Raw genomic sequence first — 25,770 nt, forward strand, 5'->3', positions numbered from 1 at the left:
AGTCAAAACACAGAAACAATCTAAATGTCAACTGACAGATTAATGGATAAAAAAGATGAGGTACATATATACGATGTAATACTACTCAATTGTAAAGAAGAATGAAATAATGCCATTTGCAGCAACATGGATGCAACTGGAGATTATCACACTAAATGAAGTCAGTCAGTCAGACAATCAGGCAGATTCTTTACCATCTGAGCCACCAGGAAAGCCCTCACATGTATACAATGCAATACTCCTCAGCCATAAAAAAAGAACGAAATAATGCCATTTCCAGCAACATGGGTGCAACTAAAGATTATCATACTAAGGTGAAGTCCGTCAGAAAAACAAATACCTTATGATGCCACTTACGTGCGGAATCTAACATACGGCGAAAATGAACCTATCTACAAAACAGAAGCAGACTCACAGACACAGAGGACAGACTGCAGTTGCCAAGTGGGAGCGGGTAGGGAGGGGATGGAGTGGGAGGTTGGGGATAGAAGATGCAAACTATTGTATATAGGATGGATAAACGAGGTTCTACCTCCCTGGTGGCTCAGACGGTAAAGCGTCTGTCTACAATGTGAGAGACCTGGGTTCAATCCCTGGGTTGGGAAAATTCCCTGGAGAAGGAAATGGCAGTACTCTTGCCTTGAAAATCCCATGGACGGAGGAGCTTGGTGCAGGCTACTATCCGTGGGGTCGCAAAGAGTCGGGCACGACTGAGTGACTTGACTTGACTTCACTTCACTGTATAGCAGAGGGAACTATATTCAGTATTCTGTAATAAAACATAATGGAAAAGGATATTTTAAAAAAGAACGTCTATATGTGTATAGTCAGTCACTATGTTGTACAGCAGAGATTGGTACAATGTTGTAAATCGACTATACTTCAATAAAAAACAAAGAACTTTTTTGAAGTATGAGGAACGTCCCTGGTTGAGAATCCACCTTGCAATTCAGGATATGTGGGTTTGATCCCTGGTTAGGGAGCTAGATCCCACATGCCACAGGGCAACTAAGCCCCACACCACAATTAGAGAGTTCACATGATCCTTCATGACAGTGTATATCCCATGTGCTGCACCTGAGCAGCCAGATAAATAATAAGCATTTAAAAAAACAACAACTATGAGATATCATCTCATGCCTGTTAGAATGGTTATACTCCAAAAGGAAAGATTTGGAGAGGATTTCAGTTCAGCCAGATAAATAAATAAGCATTTAAAAACAAAACAACTATGAGATATCATCTCATGCCTGTTAGAATGGTTATACTCAAAAAGAAAAGATTTGGAGAGGATTTCAGTTCAGTTCAGTTCAGTTGCTCAGTCATGTCTGACTCTTTGCGACCCCATGAATCGCAGCACGCCAGGCCTCCCTGTGCATCACCAACTCCCGGAGTTCACTCAAACTCATGTCCATTGAGTTGCTGATGCCATCCAGCCATCTCATCCTCGGTCGTCCCCTTCTCCTCCTGCCCACAGTCGCTCCCAGCATCAGAGTCTTTTCCAATGAGTCAACTCTTCGCATGAGGTGGCCAAAGTATTGGAGTTTCAGCTTTACCATCAGTCCTTCCAATAAACACCCAGAACAGATCCCGTTTAGAATGGACTGGTTGGATCTCCTTGCAGTCCAAGGGACTCTCAAGAGTCCTCTCCAACATCACAGTTGAAAAGCATCAATTCTTCGGCACTCAGCTTTCTTCACAGTCCAACTCTCACATCCATACATGACCACTGGAAAAACCATAGCCTTGACCAGATGGACCTTTGTTGGCAAAGTAATGTCTCTGCTCTTTAATATGCTATCCAGGTTGGTCATAACTTTCCTTCCAAGGAGTAAGCATCTTTTAATTTCATGGCTGCAGTCACCATCTGCAGTGATTTTGGAGCCCCCCAAAATAAAGTCTGACACTGTTTCTACTGTTTCCCCGTCTATTTCCCATGAAGTGATGGGACCGGATGCCATGATCTTCGTTTTCTGAATGTTGAGCTTTAAGCCAACTTTTTCACTCTCCTCTTTCACTTTCATCAAGAGGCTTTTTAGTTCCTCTTCACTTTCTGCCATAAGGGTGGTGTCATCTGCATATCTGAAGTTATTGATATTTCTCCTGGCAATCTTGATTCCAGCTTGTGTTTCTTCCAGCCCAGCGTTTCTCATGATGTACTCTGCATAGAAGTTAAATAAGCAGGGTGACAATATACAGCCTTGATATACTCCTTTTCCTATTTGGAACCAGTCTGTTGTTCCATGTCCAGTTCTAACTGTTGCTTCCTGACCTGCATATAGGTTTCTCAAGAGGCAGGTCAGGTGGCCTGGTATTCCCATCTCTTTCAGAATTTTCCACAGTTTATTGTGACCCACACAGTCAAAGGCTTTGGCATAGTCAATAAAGCAGAAATAGATGTTTTTCTGGAACTCTCTTGCTTTTTCCATGATCCAGCAGATGTTGGCAATTTGATCTCTGGTTCCTCTGCCTTTTCTAAACCAGCTTGAACATCTGGAAGTTCACGGTTCATGTATTGCTGAAGCCTGGCTTGGAGAATTTTGAGCATTACTTTACTAGTGTGTGAAATGGGAGGATTTAGGGAAAAGGAAATATTTGTGCACTGTTGGTGGGAATGGAAACTAGTGAAGCCTCAAAAAGTTATAAGTAGAACTACCATATGATCCAGCAATTCCACTTCTAGGTATATATCTAAAGGAAATGAAATCAGGATCTCAAAGAAATATTTGAACTCCCACATTCATAGCAGTATTATTTACAATCACCAAGACAGGAAAACAACTTAAGGGTCTGTTGATGGATGAAAGGATAAAGAAGATATGGTGTGTGTGTTTGTGGGTATATATACATATTTTTGTGTATATACACACATGATGGAATATCATTCAATCATGAGAACAAAGGAAATCTTGCCCTTTGCCATAACATGAGTGCACCTTGAGGGGAATATGTGAAGTGAAATGTCAGACAGAGAAAGAGAAATACTATAACTTTCCCTTATATCTATAATCTTAACAAACCAAAGTCATAGAAACAGAAGGTACTGTGGTGGCTGCTAGGGGCTGGGCACTGGGGGGAAAGGGAGATGTCAGTTGAAGGCTATAAATTTCCAGTTAGAAAGTCAGTTCTGGGGGTCTAAGATGAACAACATAATGACTATCGTTATTAATTTTTTTTTGAAAGTCGCTCAGTTGTGTCCAACTCTTTGCGACCCCATGGACTATACAGTCCATGGAATTCTCCAGGCCAGAATACTGGAGTGGGTAGCCTTTCCCTTCTCCAGGGGACCTTCCCAACCCAGGGATCAAACCCAGATCTCCCACACTGCGGGGAGAATCTTTACCAGCTGAGCCTCAAGGGAAGCCCAAGAATACTGGAGTGGATAGCCTGTCCCTTCTCCAGCAGATCTTCCTGACTCAGGAATTGAAGTGGGGTCTCCTGCATTGCAAGCCGATTCTTTACCAACTGAGCTATCAGGAAGACCATAGTTATCAATACTGTATTATTTACTTGAAAGTTGCAAGAGAGTAGATAAGTCCCAGCCAAAAAAAAGCATAATTATGCGAGGTGATGGATTACCCACCCTATTGTGGTAATCATTTTGTGACATATAAGTGAATCAAATCATCACAGGGTACACCTTCAGTTCAGTTCAGTTCAGTCACTCAGTCATGTCCGACTCTTTGCGACCCCATGAATCACAGCACGCCAGGCCTCCCTGTGCATCACCAACTCCTGGAGTTCACTCAAACTCATGTCCATTGAGTTGGTGATGCCATCCAGCCATCTCATCCTCGGTCGTCCCCTTCTCCTCCTGCCCCCAATCCCTCCCAGCATCAGAGTCTTTTCCAATGAGTCAACTCTTCGCATGAGGTGGCCAAAGTATTGGAGTTTCAGCTTTACCATCAGTCCTTCCAAAGAACACCCAGGACTGACCTCCTTTAGAATGGACTGGTTGGATCTCCTTGCTGTTCAAGGGACTCTCAAGAGTCTTCTCCAACACCACAGTTGAAAAGCATCAATTCTTCGGCACTCAGCTTTCTTCACAGTCCAACTCGCACATCCATACATGACCACTGGAAAGACCATAGCCTTGACTAGACGGACCTTTGTTGGCAATGTAATGTCTCTGCTTTTGAATATGCTATCCAGGTTGGTCATAACTTTCCTTCCAAGGAGTAAGCATCTTTTAATTTCATGGCTGCAATCATTAAACAGACACAATAAGTCAATTATAACAATAAAGCTGGGGGTTGGGAGAAGAATTTCCAAAATTCCTTACCCAAATCTCTCAAATGTTAGCATCTCACTTCACCTACGATACATCTATGAAAATCAGATAATTAACATGGATACAATACCACTATAGTCTACAGACATTATTACATTTTCATGAATTGTCGCTAGTTATCCACTGTCCTTTTTCCTCTTAAGGATCCTTCAGGAAGTCACACTGCATTTTTCTCGTTGGTCTTTTCCAGTCTTGGATGGATCCTCAATCTTTCCTTGTCTTATAATCTTGAGACTTTTGAATAATACTAGTTAGTTATTGTGTAGAATGTCCCCCTTTGGGGTTTATCTCATGTTTTCTCGTGGTTAGACTGAAGTTATCCATTTTTACCAACAACAGTACAAAGGAAATGGGCCCTCACTGCATCATGTCAGGGGGTTATGATATTTCCATGTCTTATTCCTAGTGATAATAACCCTGACCATTTGGTTAACGTGGTGCCTGCTGGGCTTTTTTACTCTAAAGTTACTATTTTTCTTTTTGTAGTTAATAAATAACTTATAGGAGCTACTTTGAGGCTATGCAGATAACCTGTTGTTTCCCTTCAAATTTTGTCCACCAATTTTAATTTCTATGAATCGTGCCTACACTAAACTTTTACTAATGTATCTGTCTAATGATTTTATATGCCCCTCACTAAATAATAATAATTATTGTTATTATGCTATTCTCTTATTATTAATTATCATAAGAATTAAAACTTTCTCAACAGAAGAGTTGTTTCTCATCCGTTTGCTTATTTGCTTATGAGTATGAACTCACATATATTTATTTCATTCTATGGCTTATACTCCAGTGTTATCATTATTTTGTTACTCTAATTGTTTTTGCCTTGGTCATTGGGAGCTCCTTCAGGCTGTCCTCTGTTCCCTTTTAACGTGTTCCTGACCCTTTTTGAGCATTTACTTACTTTCTGTCACAGGAGGCACAGCGGTAAAGACTCCAGCTACCAATTCAGGAGACGCAAGACATGTGGGTTTGATCCCTGGATTGGGAAGATCCACTGGAGAAGGAAATGACAACCCACTACAGTATTCTTGCCTGGAAATCCCACAACCAGAGGAGCCTGGGGGACTACTCCATGGGTCGTAAAAGAGTGGGATACAGCTGAGTGACTGAGCCTGAACGCAAGATACTCTAGGGTCTTCTTACAGTTTCCCTGCCCAAGACCAGGAATCAACCACACCTACAAAACACCTGGCTCCCCTTAGAAATGAAGATCTGAGCACCAGGTGAACTTATTCTCACTGGTGTCATGCTTCTAGGCCCTCTGAGAGACCAGAACATACTGTCTATTAACCCACACAGCCACACACATCCGTATTCCAGTATCTGCCTACCTGTCTGTACACATATGATGTATATTATATATATGACACACATGTATGTAAATACATTCACACTGATAACTCAGATTCCAATCCAATACCACGGGGTTCAGTCCAGCCTCCCCCTTTTCTTACCTGTAATTTCCTTCTCTGTCAGTGAGAAACCTGGCTCTCATTATCTATAATGCATTTACTTAGCTGTTCAGGTCTTCCCAGGTGGGCTTGTAGTAAAGAATCTGCTCGCCAATGCAGGAGACGCGAATTAGATCCCTGGGTCAGGAAGATCTTCTGGAGGAGGAAATGGCAACCCATTCCAGTATTCTTGCCAGGAGAATCCCTTGGACAAAGGAGCCTGGTGGGCTACAGTTCATGGGGGTCACAAAAGAGTTGGATACAACTTAGTGAATTAGCACACACAGTCTACACCTAAGGTAGTTTCAGAATTACTAACACATCCTGCTGTGAAAAATATATCCCAGGTGGCGCTAGTGGTAAAGAACCCACTAGGGAGATACCCTGGAGGAGTGCCAGCCAACCCACTCCAGTCGTCTTTCCTGGAGAGTCCCATGGACAGAGGAGCCTAGCAGGCTGCAGTCCATAGAGTCGCAGAGAGTCAGACTCGGCTGGAGTAACTTAGCACATGCACACAAGGTACAAACACTAGAAATACAGTGTTTGCGTGCATTCTTTTTACCTTCAGATGCTTACCTGATGGCAGTAAGTCAGAACCCCTGTTTTCCCAAGGCACTCAGGTTGGTTCTTTTCTTCTCTGCTCCCTTCAGTGGGGTCACATTATACATCTGTATCATGGTTAGGTTCATTTGCAGCATCCTACCTCCTATTCCAACAGACTGGTTCCAAATAGGAAAAGGAGTACATCAAGGCTGTATATTGTCACCCTGCTTATTTAACTTCTATGCAGAGTACATCATGAGAAATGCTGGGCTGGAAGCACAAGCTGGAATCAAGATTGTCGGGAGAAATATCAATAACTTCAGATATGCCGATGACACCACCCTTATGGCAGAAAGTGAAGAGGAACTAAAAGCCTCTTGATGAAAATGAAAGAGGAGAGTGAAAAAGTTGGCTTAAAGCTCAACATTCAGAAAACGAAGATCATGGCATCTGGTCCCATCACTTCATGGGAAATAGATGGATAGATGGGGAAACAGTGGAAACAGTGTCAGACTGTATTTTTGGGCTCCAAAATCACTGCAGATGGTGACTGCAGCCATGAAATTAAAAGACACTTACTCCTTGGAAGGAAAGTTATGACCAACCTGGATAGCATATTAAAGAGCAGAGACATTACTTTGCCAACAAAGGTCCACCTAGTCAAGGCTATGGTTTTTCCAGTGGTCATGTATGGATGTGAAAGTTGGACTGTGAAGAAAGCTGAGTGCCGAAGAATTGATGCTTTTCAACTGTGGTGTTGGAGAAGACTCTTGAGAGTCTCTTGGACTGCAAGGAGATCCAACCAGTCCATTCTAAATGAGATCAGTCCTGGGTGTTCTTTGGAAGGACTGATGGTAAAGCTGAAACTCCAATACTTTGGCCACCTCATGCGAAGAGTTGACTCATTGGAAAAAGACTGATGCTGGGAGGGACTGGGGGCAGGAGGAGAAGGGGACGACCGAGGATGAGATGGCTGGATGGCATCACCGACTCGATGGACATGAGTTTGAGTGAACTCTGGGAGTTGGTGATGCACAGGGAGGCCTGGTGTGCTGCAATTCATGGGGTCACAAAGAGTCGGACATGACTGAGCGACTGAACGGGACTGAACCTCCTATTCAGGAAAACACACATCATCCCAGTTATTTATGGTTTTAATTTACACACAGTAAAATTCACTCTTTGAGGTTTGCAGTTCTGTGGGTTTTCACAAACGTATAGCCTCATATGTCGACCATCACAGCCATGAAACAGTGTCATCACCCTCCGAAATTCCCTCATGCTGTCCTTTCATGATCAACCCCTATTTCTGGCAAATACTGATGTGTTTTCCATCCCTATGATTTTGCCTGTTCCATGATGTCATGTAAGTGGATTCATGCAATATGTAGTTTTGGGGAATCTGGCTTCTTTCAATTGGCAAAATACACTCATTTGACTCTAGAGGTCATGATCCACTGTTATCCTTATTTACTTTGTTGCTCAGACTCCCCAGTTCTGGCTGTCGAGAGTCCTTTCAAGTTGGCTCCTGTGATCTTTGGATATGTCATCATGTTCCCAGCACTTCTCTATCTTCTGGCACCACAAGCTAGTCCCGGCTTATCTGTTCTTTCCCTTTCTCAATCCTGAAATCCCAGCCTGTTTCTCTAAGAAGCCTGGAGAATCCACGCCAAGGGTCAAGACAACCTGTTCTCAGAGAAGAAGGCCTGGGGAGAATCTTAACTCACCCACTGCAGTGCCCAAGAGAGGGCGGAGGAGAGGGCTGTCCTCGTCAGAGGGCGCTGATGTGGCCAAACCGAGCGGCTGAGTGCAGACGTGGGTTTGCTGAGTAATGCAGGCTGGTAGAGGGCTCACCCCAGTGCTGTCTTCATTACGCACCTATGGCTCCTCTGATTCCTGGCATCATTTCCAAACAGCACTGTGCGCAGAAGGCCATCCAAGGATTTCAAACATGGTGCTAAGTCTCAGAGGCTCCCTTCATCACAGGATGCAGTCTGAGTGCTTTTACACCGACTGCCTCCTGCTCCCAGCCACGGATCATTGCACCAGAGTAGCTGTTTTCATGGACTGAACCAACCAGCGACTTTCTCATCAAATTACTTGAGGTAAGGAACCCCTTGATGTCTACCTAAAAACTGGGTTAAAACTCATGTCTAAAATATTTGATTCTTTCAAAACCCCTTGCTAAAGCCATCTGTATCAAGGGCAGGCTATGATAGTGCCCTGGGGTTGCTATGGGAACTGGTGTCTAGGGATTTCAAGTGACACCTAGTTAGCATCTGGCTCTTAGCGGCTCTGTGGAAGAAGGGATGTTTCTCTTTTCTTTGAGAATGGAATGTTTCTCTCTTCAGAATGTGAACAGCTAGCTGTGGGGGATTTTACTGAGGGGAGATAGACCATTGTGTGACGGGATTCCTGCTCACTGAAGGAGTGAGGGGCACCAGCAGGAACTGGCTCCCACGTGCTCGCTGAGCACACACCAGCCAAGTCCGCCCTACCCTGGCTGAGCTTGCATCTCTGCCTGAGGCAGGGAAGCCACGTGGAGCCTGCCGTGAATGACTGTCATGGGGGTGGGGGTGGGGGGGCTGTGGGTAGCAGTAACCACCTCAGTGCTGCGGCATCTGCTGGGGTCCCCTTCCTGCCCAGGTGCCAGCACCAAAGACAGGCTTCTTGACCCTTCCCCCTTACACCCTGGGCTGCAGTCCCACCACCTGTCTCCCGGGCACCCTTTCAGCCATCAGTAGTCACTTCAGATGAGTCTCATTTGTTGGCTGACTGATGTCACATGTTCCCACGATCCAGGTGTGACCCAGAAGCCCTTGCTCCCAAGAGCCTGCGCTCGAGGGCCTCGCGGGTCCAGTGAGACCTGTAACCATCAGGCCTCCTGCCCCCGACATATCAGGGATCAGGGCAGGACATGGACGTCTTGGGGCCACTCTTCTGCCCGCCACACTCCCCAGGAGATCTGTGAAAACCCGCTTGTGGTGGGAAATGGGCAGGGGCTCTGAAAGCTCAGAAACTGAACTAGGTGTCAGCAGAGGAAAACCGCCCCCGCAGTTCTCCCAGGATGGAGCTCTAGTAGGATCAGCGGAGAGAAGGGAGGCTTGAGACGTGGAGGATTTGTATGCACCTCTCTCACCTGATCATGCACAGGCTGCATTTCCCAGAAACTGGAGATGTTATGTAGGGTCAGGGAGGGTAAGGTCTCTCCCAGGGCCCGAGGCACAGTGTCTGGAACAAGCCAGAAGTTTAAAGGCTAACCTGTTACGAAGTCAGCCAAGAGCAGAGAAAGGCAAAGCCTCCTGGCCCTGCCCCCACCGCACACAGGCTTAAGTGCTTCTGAGTTGTAGCGGAGAGGCTCTGCAGATCAGCTGGCAGGTGGGCCTCAGAGAAACGTCAACTTGGAAGGACAGTCTTGGAATGGAAATAGTCTCCCAGCCAGTCTCCCTGTCTTCCGCTGTCACTCCACCTTTCTGCTGTCCCATGGCTCAGCAGCTCAGTTGCGCCCAACTCTTTTGCGATCCCACAGACTGCAGTCCTCCAGGCTCCTCTGCCCATGGAATTTTCCAGGCAAGAGTACTAGGATGGGTTGCCACTTCCTCCTCCAGGGGATCTTCCTGACCCAGGGATTGAACCTGCGTCATTGGCAGGCGTGTTCTTTACCACTAATGCCAGCTAGGAAGCCCCCTGCTGCCCCAGAGATATTTCCAAAAGCAAACCCAGGCACAGGAGTTCATCTCAAGCCCTGCAGTGGCTTCATGTATCCTTCACAACCCATGTCTGCCCTTCCCTACAAGCAGCTCTCTTTCCTGAAAACACGACCATCTTTACAGCCTCAAGATCTCTGGGATACACGCCACCGCCCCCCACCCACCCCCCTGACTTTCTTCTCTTTCTGTAAAACTCTAACTTGAGACCAAATAGCACTACCCCCAGGAATTCCCATAGGCGCTCAGTGGCGCCTCCCCTCCCTGTTCTGGGCTGAGCACCTGGGCTACAGAGCACGGCCATTTCTCTGTATCCCCCAGGACCTACTGAGCAAGGGGCTGGCACGGTGGGTGCTCTGGAAATGTTTGTCACTTGAAGAAGGGTTACAGAAGGCTGGCGTGTTCTGCTTTCCCAGTTCCCTAGGAATTAGGAATTTGGAAGTAGAATCTGAATGTTTCATTAATGTATGAAGTTGGACTAAGTCCACAGCTAAAAGAAAAATCATGTTGGCAGTTCTGACAGATTTCTGGCATTCATGGGCACAGTTAATGACCCCCCTGTAGCAATCCCCCTGCCTACTGACTTCACGACTCCTCCCATTAAGAGGCAGAGTGTGTTCTCACCCCGCTGGAATTGGAGCTGACCTTGTGATTTGCTTTGGCCAGCAGAACGGAGCAGAAGTGTGATGTGCCATTTCAAGTCCAGGACTCTGGTGATCTGGAATGCTTCTGCTCTTCTCTGAGGATCCCTTGCCTCAGCCATGGGAGCAAGACTGCTACAGGAAGAGCGAATAAGCCCAGGCTAGTCTGCAGAGGAGAACCGATTCATCCCATCAGCCACCAGCTGCCTCTACAGTAAGCCCAGCTGAGTTCAGACAAGACTGGCCTAAGTCATCAGAATCCCCCATCTAACCTACAGACACATCAGTAATAAGAAACGGGTTGTTGTTTGAAGCTACTAAAACTGGGAGATTCACACAGCATTACTGTTGCAATAGATAACTGATATGGACAGTTGGCTCAGATGGCTGAGAAACAAATGAGAGATGAGTTCCTAGATGCTACGGGAGTGGAAAGGAGGAATTCAAGAGAGTCTATCCTCCTTATTAAAGTTTCACGTGAGGGAAAACAAGGCCCTTTCCTCCTTTGATTTACACACACTAAAACTGCTTTTCATTTGTTTCTTCCTGGAGTTCACTTGGGGACTAGAAGCAGGAATGGACTCCAGCGTAATATTTTCCTGAGTGGAAATAATTAATCCAATGCTTCCCGAAATAAGGAAGCCATCCGAGACCTATTTTTTGAACCTGCTTGATGGATCTGGTATTTGTATTCTGGATGCTAGTTTCAGGAAGAAGTTATGGGCCTGGTGGAAAAGATCACTTGAGGAAGGCTGTATTTGGAACATCATAACAAAAACAAAGATAAGAGCCAATCTGACCCTGCAGTTTTGACAGAAGCGGAAGTGAGAAACCAGGTCAGGAACTGCAGACTGGAATCTGACGGAGGAGGAGCATGGTGCCATGACGATCAGCTGGAGGCACCCTGAAGGCCTGGAGGCAGGGCTGTCATTCAGCACCTTCTGAGCACGTTTCTGTCTGCCTCTGATGGATCTGGCCTTAGTCCTGGCACTTCCTCGTAATCAGGCTTCATCCCTGGGCCTGATTCAGGCTAATGTGGGAATTGCCCCAAAGCACACTTCAGAATTATCCTTAACAAAGATGAGGAAGGTGGTTTTCCTGGTGGTCCAGTAGTTAAGAACTCACTTTGCAATGTTGGGGACATTGGTTTGATCCCTGGTCTGGGCAGATTCCATGTGCTGCAGGGCAACCAAACCCATGCGCTACAACTACTGACCCCACACGCCCTAGAGCCTGTTCTCTGCAACTAGAGAAAGCCCCTTGCACCGCAACAAAGACCCAGCACAGCCAAAAATAAATAAATAATTTAAAACAAATATGAGGAAGGAGGTCAGAGGGATTGCTCCACCCCTGAAATGTATCCACCACTCTAAGCCCAGCTCAAATCTCACTGCTACCCTGGCTTCCTAACTGGAAGGACTCTCTCCCTCCTCTGAATCTCACTGACAGTCCCTGAGGGCTACCGGGCACACATCTCTGCTAGCCCGACATGTAACACAGGCGTTCTGTAACTTCCCAAAGCTTGAAAATTGTCTTTGTTTTTTCAGGTGCAAATGCTCAGCATTTAAACTGGCTGCGTAAACTTTCTTCTTTATTTGAAGTCAATTTTTTTCAATAAGGAAAAACTTAATTTTCCTTCAGTTGATAAGATGATTTCATTGAAGTTTCACAAATAACTCTCAGATGGAACTAAATAATTGTAACTTCTTTTTGTTAAATAATTGAATAGCTTTTCCTTACAAACTCGCATTCAACATATGGTAAAGAGGTAACATAAATCCATTATTTTAAGGATAAATGTCTAGTCTTTCAGATTTCTTGTCTTTTTTAAAATTGAGGTATAGTTGATCTATGGGGGCTTCCCAGGTTGTGCCAGTGCCAAAGAACCTGCCTTCAAATGCAGGAGATATAAGAGACATAGTTTTGATCCCTGGGTCAGGAAGATCCCCTGAGTAGAGATAGGATGGTTCATCTAGTTCCTGAATGTCATCCAGCTGGGGACAGCAGAGCAGGGGCGGTGCAGCTCAGTACTGCAAGCAAAGAGTCAGACACAACTGAAGCAGCTTAGCACGCACAGACACGCATGCACGTGAGTCACTGCGGGAAGTGCCCCAGTGAATGTCAAATCTGCAGCATGGCACTAGGGTTGTACCTAAGAGTCAGTGGTGTCTTTCAGCTGGATAAGTGTCTAGTCTTTCAGATTTCTTCTCGTTTTCTTATTGAGGCACAACTGATTTATAATAGTATATACATTTCAGGTGCACAGTACAGTGATTCACAATTTTGGGGGGGACCACACCTTGAGGCATGCAGGATCCCAGCTCCTTGGCCAGGGATTGAACCTGTGCCCCCTGCAATGGAAGCACCGAGCCTCAGCTATTGGACCACCAAGAAATTCCTTAGTGATTCACAATTTTCAAAGATCATATACAATTTTAAAGATTGATGGAGAGCTTAGAAACCCAGCACCACATGTAGCATTGCTTCTGTGGGAAATGTGTTCTTTCTCCTGAAACAGCCAGCCTGCCACTGATCTTCCACTGAGCCTCCAGCCATTTCTAAAGTGCATCTTTGAGCAAGGAAGAAGCATGTCTGCCTGCAGGGCTTTTTAATTTTCATAAAGAAATGAACTCAAAGATCTATCTGTCGCTCTAGCTCAAGTCACTCCTTAGACCAGAATTTTCCCCAACCTTTGACCCAAAAACACTTCTGCCTTCCCTAAACTGCAGTAGGTTCCTGGTCAAGAAGTTTCCCCCTTTTTCTCCTCACACGTCTCAACTCTTTGCTTTCGAAAGTGCTCTGATTATGGGAGGGCCACGCTGTAAACTCATCCATTGTTCCGTAACAGTGGTAGCCTCACGTGGTCACATGTGCTCATCCTACCTTGGTCCATGGGAGTCCACAGGTCCAGAAGGGCATGGCCACTGAGAGAGCCCCCTCCTGGGAAAGGGCCCGTGGGGGCAGGGAGAGAGGGAGGGTACTGTCAGAGACCAGACAAAGCGAGCCTGGCAGTCCGCGGCTGACAAACGTCTGCCCTGGCACCCCACCACAGCAGCTGCTTTGCCACAACTCTTCTCTTTCAATTCTTCTTCTTTCCTTCTAAATGATACATTAACATGGAAATACGGAAATTTTCAAGATTTTTCAAATTTTGTGAACAAAATTTCCAAAAGTAGCAACATATAATGAGCACTCATACGCCTGTCACCCAGTTTCGATAATGTCTACTTATGGCCAATCCTATTTTATCAATACCTCCCCTTATTTCCCTCCCTCTTAATTATTTGGTAATAAATCCCAAGTATCATTTTTTATAAACATCTCAGTAATTCTAAAAGATAAGGATTCTTCAAAGAAACAAGAACTGACCACACACACAAAACCTAAAATACTATTATCAAATCTGAAAAGATTCACTGCAATCTATATCAAAATTCAAATGACAATTTTTCACAAAAATGTTTAAAAATCCTAAAATTGCATAGGATTATAAAAATCAATTCTGACCAAGAAGAACAAAGCTAGAGATACCAAACCTCCTGATTTCAAATTATATTACAAAGCTATATTAATCAGAGCAGTATGATACTGGCATAAAAATAGACACATAGACCAATGGAACAGAATCAAGAGCCTGGAAATAAACTCATACACATATAGTAAACTGATATTTGACAAGGCAGCCAAGAATACTCAATGGGGAAATGAGAATTTCTTCAATTAAAATAGGTTACAGACTTAAATGTAAGACCTGAAACTGTGAAACTGCTAGAAGAAAATGGAGGGAGAAAGCTTCTTGACACGTCTCTTAGCAACAATTTTTTGTATATAACATCAAAAGTACAAACAACAAAAACCAACATCAATACATGGGATTCCATCAAACTAAAAAGTTCTAATCAGCAAAAGAAACTATCAACAGAATGAAAGACAGCCTGAGGATTGGGAGAAAGTGTTTATAAATCATATATCAGATAATGGGTTAATATCCAAAATATGGATAGATCATATAACTCATACAACTCAATACCCAAAGAACAATATGATTTTTTAAATTGCAGAGGATTTAAATAGACAGTTTTCCAAAGAAGATATGCAAATACCAACAGGTACATGAAAAGATGCTCAACACTTCTAATTTTTAGAGAAATGCAAATCAAAACTACAAAAAGATATCATCCTATGACAGTCAGATTGGCTTTTGTCAAAAAGGCAAGAGCGTAAGTGTAGAGAAGGTGTGGAAAAAAGAACTTGTGCACTGTTGGTGAGAATGTAAATTGGTGTAGCCACTGTGGAAGACAGAATGGAGGTTGCTCAAAAGGTTCAAAATAGAACCACCATATGATGGAGCAGTCCCACTTCTGGCTTAATATGCAAAGGGAATGAAAATCTCAGAGATATCTACACTTCCGTGTTTGGCATTACTCAGAATAGCTAAGACATGGAAACAACCTAAGGAAGTATTTGTTGATGAATGAATAAAGAAGATGTGGTACATTCATGCAATGGAATATTGTCGGCCATAAGAAGAAGGAAATCTTGCCATTTAGGACAAAAGGGATGAAACCTAAAGCCTTATGCTAAGTGAAGTAAGTCAGACACAGAAAGAGAAATACTATAGGATTTCTTTTATATGTGGATGCTAAAAAGGCCAAACTTGTAGAAACAGAGTAGAATGGTGGTTACTATGGGATGGAGGCAGTGGGGATGGGGAGATGCTGGTCAAAGAGTAAAAACTTCCAGTTAGAATGTAAGTTCTGGGAATCTAATGCACCATGTTGTCACTACAGAAAACAGTACTGTCCTATATACTTGAAAGCTGCTAAGAGAGTAGATAATGGCAGTCACATGACGTGATGGAGGTGTTAGCTAAAAAACTATGGCGGTAATCATAGTGCAATATGTAAGTGTATTAAGCCAAGACTGCACATCTTAAACTCACACAATGTTACACGCCAATGTAACAACTTATACAATGTTATACACTAATTATATATCAATAAAGCTGGCGGGGGCGGAAATCTGAAAATAATTAACAATGTTGCATCAATATTATCAAATATCTAGTCGGTCTTCACATTTCCAAAGTGTCAAATGCCCTAATTTTTTAAAACAGGTCATTTGACTCAGAATCAGGTAACTTTCACATGTAGCAATTGGCTGTTCCCTTTTAATTTGTGGGTTCTCTTTTTCTTTTGGAGTTTGTTTGTTGAAGTAACTGAGTCATTTTTCCAGTTCGGTTTCCTGAAGTCTGGACTACTTCCCCATGATGTCATTTTACATGTTTCTCTGCCTCTCTGTTTTCTGTAAATTTGTGTTGGAGGTATGGGCTTGCCTGGACTCAGGTTCACCATTTTTTTCCCTTTGGCAAAGCTCCTTCATAGGTGATGGAATTTCTTTCAAAGGAAGCTCATATCTGGTTGCCTCTCTTTTTACCACATTAGACATCACTGCTGCTTACTGTTTAGATATTCAATCATTATGGGTGCCCATTTTTAAAAATTGAGATATAATTCACACCCTATAAAATCCACCATTTTAAAGTGTACAATTCAGCGGGCTTCTAGTATAGTCACAAGATTAAGCAAACATCATCACTGTCTAATTTCAGAACATTTTCATCACCTTCCCCGAAAAGTCTACTCCCATTAGCAGTCACTTGCCATTTTCCCTTCTGCCCAGGTCCTGTCAACCACTCATATATTTTCTATAGATCTCTATGGATTTTCCTATTCTGGACATTTCATATAAATGGATTCCTGTGTGGTATTCCATGACCACATGGAAGCACATGGAAGCTAAGCGTATTCACTTAGCTCAGGGTTTTCAAGGTCCACCCATGTTATAGTATGCCTCAGTACTTCATCTCTTTTTATTCTCAAGTAATAAACCATTGTATGGAAAAACCACATTTTGTTTATTCATTCATCAGCTGATGGGGATATTCGGGTGGTTTCCTGATTTTTGGCTATTAGGAATAATGGTGCTTTGGCATCCATGTGCAAGTTTTTGGGTGGAAGTGTGTTTTTATTTTTCTTGGGCACAGACCTAGGAGCGGAATTGCTGGATCATAGAATGACTCTACGTCTAACCTTTTGAGGAACTGCCAGGCTGTTTCCCACAGCAGCTGCACCACCTTACACTCCTGCCAGCAGCATATAAGGGTTCTGCTTTCTCTACATCCTTGAGAATGCTCCTGGTGGGTGTTCAGTACCCATGGTTCGGAATCACTCCCTACCCAGGTTTGGGTTGCACGCACTCAGCATTAAAGCGCAAACATACTGGTTTCCAAGGCAGGCAAATGGCTCTGGTTCCTACACGCACACTCTCTGACACGCTCCTGTGGTGTGGGCTTCAGGGGATAAAAGCTGAATGAGATGAAGGTCTGGCCTGAGGCGCTCCATGTCCAGTCCAGGGGATGTGAGCTAGCTTTTCTGTGGGCAGGAGCAGAGGCCCCTGCAAGTGGACGCCAGTAAAGGGCAGGTTGCTACAAGACCTCCCCGAGGGTCTCACAGATGAGGACAAGAATTGGTGCCTCTCTCTAGCCACTCTCATCCATCCATCCTCCTCTCTCTCCTGCCTCTGCTGACTACCTTGCTCCGTTTGCCCACAGCCTGCACCCCCACCTCCCAATTCTGATTGACAAGATGCTCCTGATGCCATGTGGTCCCTCCGTGTGGCATCAGCCACGGGCACCTAATAGCTCAGTCTCCATCCTCCAGCTCAGATTCTCCAGTGTGCATGGGTTTCTGCGCCAGGCCATAGAAGGCAATGAAGGGTCCCCTGGTCCATCCAGCCGTGGCCAGAGAGAGGAACAGGGGTGCAGAGTGAGAGAGAGCCTTCCAGCCCAAATGGTCAGGGCACACACAGTCACATCAGGGCAGGTAGGCCTTCAATAACTGGGAATTGGAATCCAGTGGTTAAGACTTCACCTTACAATGCACGGGGTGTGTATTCTATCCCTGGTGGGAGGGCTAAGATCTCATATTACATGCTTCCAAAAAATTATTTAAAAAACAAATATAAAACAGAAACAATATTGTAACAAATTCAATAAAGGCTTTAAAAATGATCTACATTTTTAAAATCTAAAAAAACAATAATAATAACTGGGAACTAGAGAAGAGGGGCCTTTTTATTTCAGGCAAAAAGGTGGGAAATGATAAGATGCTCCAAAGCCCCATGGGGTGAATGGGTTGAAGAGAGTGAGGAACAAAGGAAAACAGAGAAGCGCCTTTGTTCCCTGTTTCTGGGTCATAACTGTGAAGCTGGAGGGTGCGGTCCTATTGCACAGATCAGTGGTTTTTATTTTTACCAACAGACACCTTTTGTTGCCACATCAAATATTACCCAGAAGCTTCATGCATGAATTCAAGGAGAAAGCCGGGCTACTCTGGTCAGAGCAGAGGTGGGGAGAACAAATGACTTGTCCAGGTCCCCTCTGCCCCCTCATTCTTACCTCAAGATCCCCCCATCAATTTCTGGAGCTCAGCAGAGCAAGGACAATTCTCAGTGAGAGCTGGGGGGCTGTAGGAGGGTTGTCACAGAAGAATGAGAGGGTCATTTGAAAAGGGAATGGATTGAGCAGGTTAAGAAGAAGGGCAGGGAGCCGAGGACCATGGATGGGAACGGCCAGAGGTGGACAGGCTTTGAGAAGGAAGATGGCTGGCTTGCCTGGAGGTCCAGTGGTTAAGAATCTGCCCTGCAATGCAGGAGATACAGGTTCGATCCCTGGTCTGGGAGGATCTCACATGCCCCCAGGGCAGCTAAGCCTGTGGACCACAACTAGTGAGCCTGCACTCTAGAGACTGTGCTCTACAATGAAAGAAGCCACCGCATTGAGAGGCCCAAGCCCCACAAGGAAGAGTAGCCCCTGCTCACCACTACCAGAAAAAGCCCATGTGCGGCAACAAAGACCCGGTGTAGCCAATAAATAACTAATAAATAATTTTTTTTTAAAAAGGAAGCTGGTACAGGATTTGGTACAGTCTGAGGGAAAAGGAGAAGCCTTGTTAAGGGTGGTTCCAAGCCTGGGAGGCTGTGGATGGACGACGTGTGGTGGGGACCCAGGGCAAAAAGAAGGCGACAAGCCTTCGGGCACGTTGAGTTGGCAGCAACGGCAAATAAAAAAAAAAAAAACAGGTTACTCCATAAACTGCTGAGCAGAAGTGGGGTCCCCACTGCTGTCCAGAAGGCAGAACAAGACCAGCCTTCTGAGAGGCCCCACTGCTATGGGAAACACCTAACCTGAGCCTCTGACCAAGGGCTTTTTGGTTTTAAGGAGGTTTAAGGCCTGACACGAAGTTAATTAAATCATACCAAATTACAGTAAAACCCGATTTCAGTGTTGGTTAATTAAAAATAGTGACTATTTCAAAGCCACTGCTAGTCCCCAACCCCAACAAGACGCCTTTTATTACTGTTTAATGAAAGTGCTGAGATAAGCTGAACCTGGTAAATGCAAAATCCAGTAGGGGATGGAGAACTTTTCTTTTTGTTCTTTGGATTTCAAATTAATATGGTGTTATTGTAGAAAAAGTTCAGGCACCTGTCTGCAGCGATGCCAGCAGGATGCCAACTCCCAAGCAACAAAGCTCTATAATAATTAATTTTTCTCCTTGGCCTGTCAACCTCATACACCGAGAGCTACCCATTCTGGAGATTTTTCTCCCAGAAAATTTCCTTTGCGTGTGAGGAAAATCCAGCCCATCCACACAAAACCAAATTTTGCAAAGCACTATTCAATCCATCAACTAATTATTTTAAAAACAAGCGGCCAGTAGTTAGCTACTGCCTCCAAAACAGAGCGCTGGCCAGGAGCGGCCCCCAGTCCAGTTCTGAGTGGGGGACCTTGGCTGGCACCAGGCACTCCTACGTGGCCAGCGCTTCCTGACCAGCTGTGGTCTCCTGCCCTGCCCCGCTCAGAGGCCTCGCCAAGCTTGCTGCAGCTGGTCTCGGGGCCTGGAAGTCACATCGCCATCTGGCTGGCCCTGCCCAAGTCCCCGGGCTCCCTGTGCCAGTTCCTGACACCTACCTCAGAGCTCTACAGGGTACAGGACCTGAGGAATCTGTTCAGTTATCTTCCCAAACAGGAGCCACAGTCTCGACCCAGCACAGGCCTAACTCCTTAGAAGACAGGGGACTTGCTCACAAGGGTGACGTCACTGTCAAACCATATACAGTTACATAGGTAAAAATGAACATGTTTGAAATTTGAAAATGCATGGTTTTCTCTTTGGTGAAAATAGCTACTTTGAGAAGACATGTACAGATTATTCTGTGAAAAGGAATTTATCACTGAAAGAAGCTGTCTTAGCTTCCTCTACCTTACTGCTCTTCCCTGTTAGTCTGTGTAACTCAGTGTATTCATTTGCTAGGGCTATCACAACAAAGGACGACAGACTGGGTGGCTTAAACAATGGAAAGTTATCTTCTCACTGTTCTGGAGACTAGAAGCCCAAGATCAAGGTATGAATAGGGCTGGTTTCTCCTGAGGCCTCTTTCCTGGCTTTGCAGATGGCTGTCTTCTCCACGAGACTTCACACGGTCTTCCCTCTGTGTATTTGTCCAGACTCCTTTATCTTATAAAGACACCAGTCATATAAGATTGGGGTCTGAGCTAATGACCTCATTTTATCCTAATTACCTCTGGTAAAGAACCCAGAATGGATAAAGAAAATGTGGTATGTGTGTGTGTGTGTGTGTGTGTGTATAAATATATATATATATAAGTAGCTCAAATGGTAAAGCATCCGACTGCAATGCAGGAGACCTGGGTTTGATCCCTGGGTCGGGAAGATCCCCTGGAGAAGGAAATGTCAGTAAGGATACTCCAGTATCCTTGCCTGGAAAATCCCATGGACAGAAGAGCCTGGCAGGCTACAGTCCATGGGGTCGCAAAGAGTCGGACACAACTCAGCAACTAACACACACACACACACACACACACACACACACATATACACCCAACACTGTAAAACAACTCTACCGTATTTTTTTTAAAAAGTTGGAAAAAAAAGAACATATCTCCAAATACAGGCACATTCCAGGGTGCTAGGGACTGAGATTTCAACATATGAATTTTGCAGGGCTGGGGTGGGGGGAGGAACAATTCAACCCTTAATACTTGGAAGGTGGCATCACCTCTACACAGACTAGAATTTAGATTTAACAGCCTGAAGGTACTTTGAGTTAGCAATGATATACAAGATACATAAAAATATTCAAAGTCCTGTAAATCCCAATTATTAAGTAAAAATAAGTATTTCTACAGTGCATAGAGGTTATGCTGTGTTTCTTAATCTTATTTTTTGATAATTTACTTTTATGTTTTCTTACAGAACAATTGCTTATGACATTTTATGCTTCCACATAAGTGAGGGTACACAGAAGGAAAAACTATCTGAGTTACACAATAAAAATACTTGAATGCAAATTCTGTTATGAACTTCCTTTGTAACTATATTTAAATAAGTGACAACAATTATTTTTCTATGACATTTAAAAATACTCATTTTCATTATTCATAGATTTTGTGTGGTAGTTTTAAAAATAATTGGACAGAAATGTAAATTGAGGGTATTTCCCTGGTGGTCTAATGTCTAAGACTCTGTGCTCCCAATGCAGGGCCCTGGGTTCCATCCCTGGGCAAGGAACTAGATCCCATAAGAAAGATCCCAAAAGCCACAATGAAGATCAAAGATTCTAAGCGCCACAGCTAAGACCCAGTGCAGCCACATAAAAAAATAAATACATAATCTTTTTAAAAAAAAACACAAATTGATACAACCACTATGGGGAACAAAAAGAAGGTTTCTTTGAAAATTCAAAATAAAACTACTATATGGCCCAACAATCCCACACCTGGGCATATACCTAGAGAAAACCATCATTCAAAAAGATACACACACCCCAGTGTTCATCACAGCACTATTGACAATAGCCAGACATGGAAGCAACTTAAATGTCCACAGACAGAGGAATGGATAAAGATGTGGTACGTATAGACAAGGGAATATTAGTCTTAAAAAGGAGCACAATTGTGCCATTTGCAAAAGACTGTCATTCAAAGTGCAGTCAGAAAGAGAAAAACAAATACCATATAATGTTGCTTATTTGCCAAATCTAAGAAAATGGAATGTGTGTGTATTCAGGTGCTCAGTCCTGACAACTCTGCGCAACTCCATTACTGTAGCCCACCAGGCTCCTCTGTCCATGGGATTTTCCAGGAAGAAATCCTGAGTAAGTTGCCATTTCCTCCTCCAAGGGATCTTCCCGACCCAGGGATCAAATCCCCGTCTCCTGCATTTCAGGTGGATTCTTTATTGCTGAGCCACATGGGAACCCAAGGTGAACTTATTTGCAAGGCAGAAGTAGAGATACAGACATAGAGAATAAACGAATGGGAGGAGGTTGGATGAACTGGGAGCTCGGGATTGACATATACACACTACTATGTATAAAACAGATAACTGATCAGAATCTATGATATAGCACGAGGAATTCTACCCAGTGCTCTGCGGTGACCTAAATAGGAAGGAAATCCAAAAAAGAGGGGATACGTGCAAACATACAGCTGATTCACGTTGGTGCACAGCAGAAACTAACACAGCACTGTAAAGCAGTTATACTGCAATAAAAATTAATTTTTAAAAAATTAGACACCCGTCAGCATAAGACAATATGTTAGTTTATAAAAGAAGAAGAAGAAAGGGCATCTCAAGGTGCAATTCAGTCTGTCACATCACTTTATAACTTTATTCAACGCAGCTTAGAATCTCTGCCCAGAACCCCACATTCCATCCAGCAAATTCTCCAATGCTGACTATTCATTGTATTAAGGGTTAAGGTTTCAGAGAAAATAAAAACTAAAAAATTCTGTTTGAGAGCCTTGGGCCCTCCTTCACTAAGACAGTTCCTTCCCAATAGGTCAGAGTTCAGCACTCAGCATTCTGAGGTGTACTGAGCACTCACCCCAAGGCCCTGCCTGGCACCTCACTGGGAAGCTGGTCTCCATCCTGCCTCTGGCTCTGCTCCTTGGGCTACAGGCGCCTGCACTGCCCTACACTTGGTGCCCCTCTGACTCCTCTCCTGACCCCTTACCCTAGTTCTGACTTTTTGGAGGTTGGGATGGAGCCAAAGCAAAAACATACCCAGTTGTGGACGTGACTGGTGATAGAAGCAAGGTCCGATACTGTAAAGAGCAATATTGCATAGGAACCTGGAATGTTAGGTCCATGAATCAAGGCAAATTGGAAGTGGTCAAACAGGAGATGGCAAGAGTGAACATTGACATTCTAGGAATCAGCGAACTAAAATGGACTGGAATGGGTGAATTTAACTCAGATGACCATTATATCTACTACTGCGGGCAGGAATCCCTCAGAAGAAATGGAGTAGCCATCATGGTCAACAAAAGAGTCTGAAATGCAGTACTTAGATGCAATCTCAAAAACGACAGAATGATCTCTGTTCATGTCCAAGGCAAACCATTCATTATCACAGTAATCCAAGTCTATGCCCCGACTAGTAATGCTGAAGCAACTGAAGTTGAACAGTTCTATGAAGACCCCCAAGACCTTCTAGAACTAACACCCAAAAAAGATGTCCTTTTCATTATAGGGGACTGGAATGCAAAAGTAGGAAGTCAAGAAACACCTGGAGTAACAGGCAAATTTGGCCTTGGAGTACGGAATGAAGCAGGGCAAAGGCTAATAGAGTTTTGCCAAGATAATGCACTGGTCATAGCAAACACCCTCTTCCAACAACACGAGAGAAGACTCTACACATGGACATCACCAGATGGTCAACACCAAAATCAGATGGATTATATTCGTTGCAGCCAAAGATGGAGACGCCCTATACAGTCAGCAAAAACAAGACCAGGAGCTGACTGTGGCTCAGATCATGAGCTCCTTATTGACAAATTCATACTTAAATTGAAGAAAGTAGGGAAAACCACTAGACCATTCAGATATGACCTAAATCAAACCCTTTATGATTACACTGTGTAAGTGAGAAACAGATTTAAAGGCTTAGATCTGATAGACAGAGTGCCTGATGAACTATAGACTGAGGTTCGTGACACCATAGAGGAGACAGGGATCAAGACCATCCCCATGGAAAAGAAAGGCAAAAAAGCAAAATGGCTGTCTGGGGAGGCCTTACAAATAGCTGTGAAAAGAAGAGAAGTCCCATGGGAGAAAAGGAAAGATATAAGCATCTGAATGCAGAGTTCCAAAGAATAGCAAGAGATAAGAAAGCCTTCCTCAGCGATCAATGCAAAGAAATAGAGGAAAACAACAGAATGGGAAAGACTAGAGATCTCTTCAAGAAAATTAGAGATACCAAGGGAACATTTCATGCAAAGATGGGCTTGATAAAGGACAGAAATGGTATGGACCTAACAGAAGCATAAGATATTAAGAAGAGGTGGCAAGAATACACAGAAGAACTGTACAAAAAAGATCTTCACGACCAAGATGATCACGATGGTGCAATCACTCATCCAGAGCCAGACATCCTGGAATGTGAAGTCAAATGGCCCTTAGAAAGCATCACTACAAACAAAGCTAGAGGAGGTGATGGAATTCCAGTTGAGCTATTTCAAATCCTCAAAGATGATGCTGTGAAAGTGCTGCACTCAATTTGCCAGCAAATTTGGAAAACTCAGCAGTGGCCACAGGACTGGAAAAAGTCAGTTTTCATTCCAATTCCAAAGAAAGGCAATGCCAAAGAATGCTCAAACTACCACACAATTGCACTCATCTCACATGCTAGTAAAGTAATGCTTAAAATTCTCCAAGCCAGGCTTCAACAATATGTGAACTGTGAACTTCCAGATGTTCAAGCTGGTTTTATTTATTTTTTATTTATTTATTTTTTTCAAGCTGGTTTTAGAAAAGGCAGAGGAACCAGAGATCAAATTGCCAACATCTGCTGGATCATGGAAAAAGCAAGAGAGTTCCAGAAAAACATCTATTTCTGCTTTATTGACTATACCAAAGCCTTTGACTGTGTGGATCACAATCAACTGTGGAAAATTCTGAGAGAGATGGGAATATCAGACCACCTGACCTGCCTCTTGAGAAACCTGTATGCAGGTCAGGAAGCAACAGTTAGAACTGGACATGGACCAACAGACTGGTTCCAAATAGGAAAAGGAGTACATCAAGGCTGTATATCATTACTCTGCTATTTCACTTATATGCAGAGTACATCATGAGAAATGCTGGACTGGAAGAAACACAAGCTGGAATCAAGATTGCTTGGAGAAATATCAATAACCTCAGATATGCAGATGACACCACCCTTATGGCAGAAAGTGAAGAGGAACTAAAGAGCCTCTTGATGAAAGTGAAAGAGGAGAGTGAAATAGTTGACTTAAAGCTCAACATTCAGAAAACGAAGATCATGGCATCTGGTCCCATCACTTCATGGGAAATAGATGGGGAAACAGTGGAAACAGTGTCAGACTTTATTTTGGGGGGCTCCAAAATCACTGCAGATAGTGACTGCAGCCATGAAATTAAAAGACGCTTACTCCTTGGAAGGAAAGTTATGACCAACCTAGATAGTATATTCAAAAGCAGAGATATTACTTTGCCAACAAAGGTCCGTCTACTCAAGGCTATGGTTTTCCAGTGGTCATGTGTGGATGTGAGAGTTGGATTGTGAAGAAAGCTGAGTGCTGAAGAATTGATGCTTTTGAATTGTGGTATTGCAGAAGACTCTTGAGAGTCTCTTGGACTGCAAGGAAATCCAAGCAGTCCATTCTAAAGGAGATCAGTCCTGGGTATTCTTTGGAAGGAATGATGCTAAAGCTGAAACTCCAGTACTTTGGCCACCTCATGGGAAGAGTTGACTCATTGGAAAAGACGCTGATGCTGGGAGGGATGGGGGCAGGGGGAAAACAGAGGATGGGATGGCTGGATGGCATCACTGACTTGATGGATGTGAGTCTGAGTGAACTCCGGGAGTTGGTGATGGACAGGGAGGCCTGGCATGCTGCGATTCATGGGGTCGTAAAGAATTGGACACAACTGAGCGACTGAACTGAATTGAACTGAAGTAGAATCTCCTTTTTCACCTGCTCTTTGAAGGTAACCCTGGGATTCTGTGTTCCTATG

The 25,770-nt window shown here is 44.0% G+C and overlaps 1 long non-coding RNA gene across 1 annotated transcript; it reads left to right on the forward strand.

Moving 5' to 3' along the window:
• Positions 1-8,103: 8,103 nt before the first annotated feature.
• On the forward strand, positions 8,104-16,551 carry LOC121819976 (uncharacterized). Its single transcript, XR_006060386.2, has 2 exons — positions 8,104-8,399; positions 10,671-16,551. It is a non-coding gene; the product is annotated as an uncharacterized LOC121819976 (long non-coding RNA).
• Positions 16,552-25,770: the final 9,219 nt, after the last annotated feature.

Source organism: Ovis aries, chromosome 7 (genome assembly GCF_016772045.2).
Source record: "Ovis aries strain OAR_USU_Benz2616 breed Rambouillet chromosome 7, ARS-UI_Ramb_v3.0, whole genome shotgun sequence".
NCBI lineage: Eukaryota > Metazoa > Chordata > Mammalia > Artiodactyla > Bovidae > Ovis > Ovis aries.